This window comes from Artibeus jamaicensis, unplaced genomic scaffold (genome assembly GCF_021234435.1).
Source record: "Artibeus jamaicensis isolate MK-2021 breed Jamaican fruit bat unplaced genomic scaffold, CSHL_Jam_final contig_320, whole genome shotgun sequence".
NCBI classification, from domain to species: Eukaryota; Metazoa; Chordata; class Mammalia; order Chiroptera; family Phyllostomidae; genus Artibeus; species Artibeus jamaicensis.
The window spans coordinates 709,160-718,587 of NW_026521753.1; the positions used below are offsets into that span (position 1 = coordinate 709,160).

The following is a 9,428-nucleotide window of genomic DNA, read 5'->3' on the forward strand; positions in this document are numbered from 1 at the left end:
AATATCTCAGGGAGGGCCTTTTACTGCCTCTCCCTCACTGAGAGAGGAGCTGCCCTGCCCCACGGTGTAATCAGAGCATACCCTCAGGTTGCCCTCCTGAATCTGCCTTGATGAAATTCTTCAGCCCCTCAGCATTTCCCCTATGTCCAATTTGGACAACCTACTGGCTGCCTGAAAAGGCCCAGGAAAGGTAATGTCCGCTTGGCCAATGGGTCCAGAATGTTTTCTCTGAAGCCCTCCTGCTGGAAGGTGTGAGTTCTAGAAGCTGACCACTGGGAAGAACAGCGGGCACTCTCTTTAGCTGCTCTCCCTCCCTTCCCGATATCCTCCTCCCATCATCAGGACCAGGTCAACCAAACCCAGAAGTCTCATTTGCTATGCTAAGCTAGCTAGAGTCTCCCATATAGCCCTGTATTCATGTTTAATGGCATGTTTTCACTTCAAATTCCAGCATATGCATTGCATACATTTCCTTAGCCCTCACCTCTGCTTTTATCAGAAAACAGTACTGAAGATCCTCTTAAGCAAACTTTTTCTTTTGGGGAAAGATAATTTATCATTGAGTTAACATCAGGCAAAAATTATGGCCTTGCACTGTATTTAGTCTATGTGTTTATTATCTAGATCTGGCTAATGTTTTGCTGAATGTTGACTTTTTATTAACAGGGATAAGAGAGCAAGCATCCTCCTCTATCCAAAACCTGGGCTGATTTATACCTGCTTTCTCTAGTGTCCTTTCCTCTTTCCCTGGCTCCTCTCCACCTCATCACCACAGTATAAAATTCCACCTTCATGAAGTATCATGCTGTCACAACAAAAGATCAGGGCAAAAAAAAATCACATCATAAGAACTAAATGAATTTGTCTTCTCTGTTTGTGTTTTTTTCTCATTGACATGGTTTTATGCCTTGTAACAATCCCCATGTAAGGTTTCTCCAAACCTTTTTTACTCACAGGAAGGCTGCTACTGGCCCAAGACAACAGTATCAAGGGGAAACAACTCAAGCAACAGTGCATTCCCCAGAGAGTGAGCAATCGGGTTGCTTGGCTCCCACCTGAGATGAGGGTGGAGGGGGACATGTAGGGTAATGTTTATCTTATCCCAAGAAGGACACTCTTCTACCTGTCCCACTTTCCTCTCAAGTTCTACCATGCCTCAGACTCTAGGCCTGGGTCAAGAGTGAGGTGTAGGGATTGGTAAAAGTGTTTTAGATTTTTAAAATTACTGAAATAAGGAAAGAGTTGAGTGTATATCAAGAGTCGCTGCTCTCAACACAGAATCATAATAATGACTGTGGGCCAACTTTTCTTGCAAGTCCCCCTGTGTGCCATGGATGAGAGTAAACATGACAGAGACATGATGTGATCTGCTTGGAGAGGAGAGGTGGCCATTTTCCCAGAGGAAAAAGGCTGTGAGCAGTGGCCAGTTTTTCAGGGGAAAAAGGCATTGAGTCCCTTCCTCCAAAGGCTTTTATTGGATTGTAATACACAGGAATTCAGGACCACAAGGATCAAACAGTAGATAACATTTCAAAGAAAGTTGAGGGCTTAGTCTGAGTTACAGTCTGTCAGGAACAGTTTTAGGGTTTCCTGCTTGAATCCTTAACATATGAATGAAAGCACTCCTAGAACAGCAGATTTCACAGGTTTATCAGGAAATCTTTGTGATGCCAGATTTTTCCCCAGGACATGCTCTAGCAAGGCAAGGAGCTGCACCCCTCCCCATCAGGTACTCAGGCTTAAGAGGATTAGAGCCAGGAAGCGCTTCTCTTAGAGGACATGGGGACTCGGGCTATCTCAAAGCCAGGCGGTGGGGCACGAGTCCATTGCCCTTTTTCCAGCCCCCCCGAGTCCTTCCATGAAGGCCTCCCAAGGGATCATGTCTGGCCTAGGTTGTCCCTCCTGTGAGGGGTCTTACTTGTCATTGACTTCCAACCAAGCTTTGGGGGCAGGGAGAGGAAACTGAGGCAGCATTTGCTACCATAGACAAGCTTTGTCTCCTGCAGCTCATATTCCAGAGGTAGTCACTCACTCATCCTTAAGCCACAGGGGGTAGAGTTACAATTCCTAGAACCATACAGAGTAGTCTACAACAAGTGACAGAACTATATGCACCTGAAGAACAGGAGATTGGAAAATTCAGAGATGATAGAGAAATTCTTCCCCAAAGTCAAGAGACAATCATCAGGCTGAATTACTAAGAGTTTTGATTGAGCTGACAGTGTAGGGTGGGGAAGGTGACTTTTGAACACCAGGAATTTTGGGAAGCGGCATAGTATATGGGCTAAATAAGCTGACATGTGAAATATAACAGTATTTGGCACCAGCAAGTACTATATGTGTTATGATTAACATCCCCAACAAGGTTCTCTAGTGCTTGGTAGGTCAAAGCTTCTGGGAGTATCTGTTTTTGCCCCAAGCATGCTGACATTAAACAGTGGACACTTTTTGTCAGAGTTAATAAGATAGACAGAGCAGGAGTCACTCCTGGAGAGGCCTGGCACAGAACCTGCTTAGACTTCCACAGAAGAGGAGGCCTCATCCCTTATTGGGCCAAGATGGGGGCTCTGGCATTGCCTCACCTTGCGGATACTGGTGCCCTGCACTGGTTGCAAGTTGGTCCTGCTAGGGAAATTCACAAATACTGCTGCTTGGGGCCTGTCCCCAGACACTCTGAGTTACTCGGTCTATAAGAGCACCTAGGCATCTGAATATTTTGAAGTTTCTTCAGACAATTCTGAAAAGAACTGATGCAACACTTCACTAAATAGAATTATATAGAGGCAAGAAGCCTGGGGCCCACAGTGTGTAAAAATCATTGTGCTCCCAGGACAGCTGGAGAAAGAGACCAGGAGAAACATCTTGGAAACAAAACAGAGACCCTTCTGCTCAGAGGAGCTAAGAGCTACAGTATGGTGAGCTCTTCCCCTTTCCCCCACCCCATCCCTGCTGAGAGGCAAGAAGAGGCTGGGGCAGCTGGACCCTCAAAGCTGTCCTCTTCCAAGCCACTAAGTATGGAGATGAAGAAAGACCAGCCATCACGTTTCTTCACCAGGGACCTTCTCCTTCAGGTGGTGAGAGTGGTGCCCGTGGGTATGGTTGGTCTCAGCTGCTGGAGGGCCCATGGAGCTTCCCAGGTTAAGTGATGGATAGAGTGTAGAGCAAGGTCCTCAACCCCTCCTTCAGCCAGAAAGAACAGCTCCTTTGTCATAAATGTGAACATATCTCCTATTTCTACCCTTCTAATGTGCTTCTCAAGACCAGAGACTCTCATGGCCTGGAAGCATCTAGACTGCAGGTCTCTGGGAGAGACAGCTGCTTCCACAAATAGCAGTGCACCAAGGAGAAGCTTGACCCTTGGAAGCCAGAGAAGAGCAGTCTTGACAACCACTTCAGTCACTAGCTAACTAGAAAATCATCTCAAGTGCTTTCAGCAGCTGGGCCTGGCTTTGATGATTGCTGCCATTGAGCTCATTAAAGGCATAATTTACCAAGGGCTGAGCACTAATATTTTCAGTGACATATAATCACCTCTTCTTTAGCGTTCTATCTGAATGAACTGTGGTGATATGTACATAAAGGGATGAGAAAGCAGCCTACTCTGCCCTAGAAACCCAACTATGACATTCAAATTAAGGGGGAGAGTTTCCTTTAAGAATGAATTATTTATTAAATGACTTCTTCAAAAGAATCTGAAAAATCATATGAAATAAACAAAGGTCACCAAAAGAAAGGCAGGGTTGAATAGGTACAATGGAGGTATAGCAGTATCCAAATTATGTAGACTCTGGTGTGTAGGAGACCCTTCTGTGTGCTGTGGTCCCAGCTCCCACTCAGAGATGCACAGGACCCATGCCCATGGATAGGTTCTCCCATGGGGAATCAGGCCTGCAATATGCCTAGGCCACTTTGACTCTTGCTTTTTCTAAAACTTCCTCACCCTGATTTGAAGTGAGCATTTACTGCAGTGTGAATTCCTAGAATCCATGCTAAGACTCCCCAGACTGGAGTGTAACTGGTTCAACTACTTTTCCCTTTCCATTTGCAAATCTCCCTCTTCTTTAATGTGATTAGTGGCATTGTCTCCTTTGTTTTCTGTAAAAGGTAACCACCTAAAGTGAACCTGTGCATAGTAAATAAGGACCATCATGTAATGTGCTGAGTAACCCAATAAAGGCTGGTCATGGCAAGGGCTGCGGCTTTTGCTCCCCTTGAGAGAAAAGCCATGCCTGCCCTTTTCCTCCGCAGGGCTTGGTAGTCCCTGTGAATGTCTCTCCCCGATCCACAATGTCTCGGACCCCACGAACCAGGGTCCACATCACTGTTGTCAACGCTTTGCAGTGGGGAAAGTACCAGTATGTTCTTTGAGACCTGTTTTCAGACTGCCTCGGCATCCTGATCTCATCATTATGCATGGAGAAAAGAATGAACTGGAATACAGAAAACTTGGGTTTCACTCTTAATACTCTCCTTACAAGAATGTAAGTATGGGAAGCTCCCTCAGAGCAGTTAGTTCTCCAAGAATGGCCGCAGACCAGCAACATTCAAATGAATCACCCGTTAAAAATACACATCTTTTTTTTTGTTTGTTTATTATAACTTTTCACTAAAATATTTAGAATATAGATTTACACGTTTTTTGTAAATGAGTTTTTTACTTTCCCTGAAATAGAACTTATATGCATTGTAATAAAACAGAATGAAAAGTCTCAATTTACAGGAGTTTCTATACAAATATCTGATCTTTGCTGTTAGGAGCCAAACTCCATGCAGCCACCTTTTTTTTCTGCTATGATATTATAGAAACTGTTTTTTATGGGTCAAGAAATAGACTGGTGTTACTTGACTTTTCAATCCCCTCTTCCTCCAGTGGCCAAAATAAACCAATTTCATGAAGAGCTGCCCTAAATAGAATCCATAGTTTCCTAGCTTGCTACAAAGTGATAAGGGGAAAATAGGAAACAAAAAGAAAAACAAGAATACTAACACTGAAGCAATCATAGTTCTCATGTCACTGGGTAGAGAAGTAAGGGTTACCTTTAGTCAAACTAAATTAGAAGTATGCAAGTTTAGTTCCTTTATCCTTAGCTAGACTTGTTCACTTAAGACAATAACCCCTTTAAACCAACAATTGTCTTAATGAAGCTACACTTGATCATAAATGAAAGTCATACTCAACCCAGCCTTATGTTCCACTGAACCTCCTCTGCATTCGGTACCTGGCAGTGAAAAAGTATGATTTCATAACAGGTCAGTACTTAAGACCAACAGTGAGAAATCCCACTAAAGAACAATATGCTCACCCCCAACTTATGTTATCCACACTTTTACTACCCTCACATTGGAAGCAAGAATCAATTGAATTTAGTCCTCTTCAAATAAGCATCACCATCACAATTTTCAATTTTGAGTAAACTACCTCTGATCTTTTTCATTAAAGAAAAAATTAATAAAAATATCTTCCCATTTTAGACCATCTCATATCCTGTCATCTTTTATTGCAAGGGTAGAAAATTGGTTAACATCATGAAAATCAAATTAAAAATTGGCATTTAAGAAAATGTAAAGTTATAAAAATAATTCTTGTCACACTACTGGGTGTTTGGCAGCTTTTGTACTGTGTGCTTATGGACAATAAATGATGTTGGATGCTTTACACAAAATTTTTAGATTAGAGTTTCTACAACTTACTTCTGGAGTAGAGAAAACAATTTAATTTTTAAAATTTGGAAACGCTATAGATATTAACCTTTAAACACTCCCCCCAAAGATAACTGATACAAAGAGCTCAGGGAAATTCCAATAAAGATTATCAAGTAGAAAATTTAAAGCCCACTCAGCAAATCTTTCCAAGATGCAACCAAATGCTATAATCCAAGATTTTTAAGCTCTCAAATCACAGAATTTAGAGCACTTAAGCTAATAACTTTGTCCTGTGTGACTCTCCCATTCAGAAAAATTCTCCCTGGAATCTATGCAAAAGTAACCAACACACCTGCAGTATATGACAACATGGGAGGTGTTCTCAACTCTTTCTTGAGGCAAATGTCATTTTTATAACTGAAAATGGAAAAGGTACTTTAGAGAGAAATGAAACTTCACAAGTTAAAAGCAAAGACTGGCTGAAATTTGTAACTTTATAAGTGATACTAATAACAATAATCCACTATATAATTAACTCCTGTGCAGTGAAAAATCTGCTATACACTCTGTAATGATGAATAATTCTATGTTGCCACAGTAGAAACCTGCTGCAACTGCAAGGCCAGGGTTCTACCCTTTCCTGGTTCTCTGTGCACAAGGTGATGCCACCTACTGCAAGGCAGGGGAGCTTCTCTCACCAACCTGCTAACTCAACAGGAGTAAGTTCACTTGACTAAGTTCTGGCCTTTGACATGTATCTGTGCATAATTTTATGAAGTATCTAAATGCCATTTACTAGATTTTTAAAAAAGGGAATAGAAAACTTTGAACCAAATAAATTGTAAACTCACAAAGTTAGAAAGGAAACCAATTACATTAACATTTCCTTTAAAAATAGAATCACCTATTTTGAAATCAATCACAGTGGTGAGGCATGTTTTTCATTTCAGTTACGCCATGATGGCATACAACTTTACCTAGCAAATCTTGCCAGCTTCCAAGTCCCTGGATACTGAGCCGCATCAGCATATGGGAATCATTACCTCCAGACAATGTGGAGAAGAGCATATGTCAGCACTGGGCAATAAGAGAGCTGACAGAGTCTCTTGACTTCTCAATGCCAGAGGTGGTTGGAGAGCTTTCTTTGTTCTATTAAAAAAGTTCATGAAGCCCTGGCTGGTGTAGCTCAGTGGATTGAGTGCAGGCCTGTGAACCAAAGGATTGAGGTTCAATTCCCAATTAGGGCACATGCCTGGGTTGCAGGCCAGTTCCCAGGAGGGGACACACAAGAGGCAACCATACATTAATATTTCTCTCCCTCTCTCCTTTCCTTACCTTCTAAAGATAAATAAGTAAAATCTTTAAAAAAAAGTTTATGAGGAAGCTATGAATAAGATCAATCCAGACAAGTAAAACTCTTATTTTCACTGTCCAAACATTAGTCAATACACTGGAAAAGCCAGCAGAAGCCCTTGCCTCTTGAACATGCTGCACATGAACACTTCCATGGGGCTGCATTAAGCTCCTTCAGGCCCACATTCCCCTTTCCTGTGATTTGTCATAAACTCCAAATTTCTCATGGAGTTTTTCTTCACATTGTATCTGTTCCGTCAGTTTGTTAACTAAGATAAGGATTGGCACATTGGATATTGTTTCAACAGTCATTAAAGTATTGAGATCAACTTTGGATTTTACCTGAAAGACAATCCCATTAACTACTGGGAGATAATTTTTCCAAACTCAATTTTCTTTCTCATGCCAGCCAAGACAAAAAATAGTAAAAGTCAATTCAGCAATCATCCACTTTTTCTGATGTCAGATGTAGTGTTGGAACATGACTGTGATCCTTGAGCTGTGTGGAAGAGTAGTTTTGTCTGCATTGTCCAAACCCAAGAATATATGTTTTATAGATTTTTCATAAAGTCATAAGAACTGGAACACACTGCTGAAGCCATTGTAGATCCACAGGAGGATGAAAAACATCAATGTGCTTCCTAAAACTCAAGGAGCTCCTCTGGCAGCATTAGCAACAGCAGGTAGCTTCGACCCTTCTCTGAGTGCACAGCCCAGCAGCACCTCAGAAATATGCGTCCTTCACCTGCTGAATGAGAAACACAGAGGGTAGGGACAAATCCTGCAGGGAACTAAAGACACTCAAGTTTGAGAGCCTTCAGCATTACTTTTCTTAGCCTTGTTTTCTTGGTCTGGCCCACTTCCCAGAGTTGTGAACCAGTATCAGGAAAGATAATTTGACACACATTCACTGAATGAAATCTCTGCACCAGTGCTGGCCACATGAGCTACTGAGCATGTAGGGATGTGCTGTAACAGTAAACTATGTGTCAGATTTCAATGGCTTAGGATGAACAAAATAAGGTAAAATATCTCATGAAAATATTTTATATTAGTTACATGTTGAAGTGCTAATGTTTTGGATATAAAGGGAAAATAAAGTATGTTATAAAATAAATTTTACCTGCTTATTTTTACTGTTTTCAATGTGGTCATTGGAAAATTTAAATTATATTTGTGTTTCACATTATACTTCCATAATATTAGAACATGCAGAATATCACTACTCCTACAGCAATGCTATTGATATTCTGATCCTGAAGTGTCAGTGCTATAGCCACTACACCCAGATGGCTCCTTGAATTTAATAAACTTAAAAAAATACATTAACTATATTTTAAACCCTCAGGCATCACATGTAGCTGTGGCTACCATACTGGACAGTGGAGATGTAGAAAAACCCATTATAATGGGAAGTTTAGGACTACAGGTTAAGAATAGGGCATTTATGATCAAAGTTTTAGCTCTTTCTGCATGCCTTTCAAACTTCACTGGCTCCTCTTACTTGTGGGAAGATATATGATTTTTTGTTTAGGACTTCATTTTAAATGCACTCAAGTGCTCAAGTTGGTTCCCTCCAAAGAATCTGTGATTACTTTAATAGGGAGCATGTGGCCCAGCTCTGGTAAAAGAGACATGAGAGTAGATCATTGAAGTTGCAGGGCCAACTGCAACTTATGATATAATTTCCATGGGAATGTAATGTTTGGAGTGGCTATAGTCACTTTGGAGCTATGAGGATAAAAGCCTGTCCAATATGAAAACCAATATGTTGAAGTTGATAAAACAAGAAGCAGGAAGAATCTAGAGTGCTTGGTAATAGTGAAAGCTGATGAGGTACCCAATACTGGCACTGCTTCTACTGAACTTATTTTTGTGTGAGGTGATCTATATTTTTGTTTTAGTGCTTTCAGATGTGTTTTCTGTATTTCCAGCCAAAAGCCCTCCAACCAGTTTTCCTTGGTCAAGTCACTGACCTTTTTAAGCCTTACTTTTCTCATCTGTAAGAGCTATTGAAATAAGTAATGTGATAATAATGCAAGCAAACATTTATGCCACACTTGCTGAAGGCCAGACTCTGTTTTCAATTGGCTCATGTGACATACACAGAATACTCAGGTTAGAATCCCGAAACTTATATGTTCTCAACAGTTATCATTATGACCATTTTGCTATAGAAACCAGGCTATTCAGATATTCTGTTTCTAGAAATTTTACTTACACTGGAAAAAGTAGCTTTTCTTTTTTTAAAAATTATTTTATTGTGGTTCAAGTAGAGCTGTCCTCATTTACCCCTGACCACTCCCCCACGCCAGCCATTCTCACCTCCCTCCCCCAATTCCACCACCCCTTGGATTTGTCCATGTGTCCTTTATAGTTGTTCCTCAAAATCTTTCCCCCCTTTTTCTCAGTCATCCCTTCCAACCTCTCCT

At 41.2% G+C, this 9,428-nt stretch overlaps 1 pseudogene; it reads right to left on the minus strand.

Annotated features, from left to right (window-relative positions):
* Window positions 1-7,085: 7,085 nt before the first annotated feature.
* On the minus strand, window positions 7,086-7,626 carry LOC119057516 (GTP-binding protein SAR1a-like; annotated as a pseudogene).
* Between the last annotated feature and the right edge of the window lie 1,802 nt (window positions 7,627-9,428).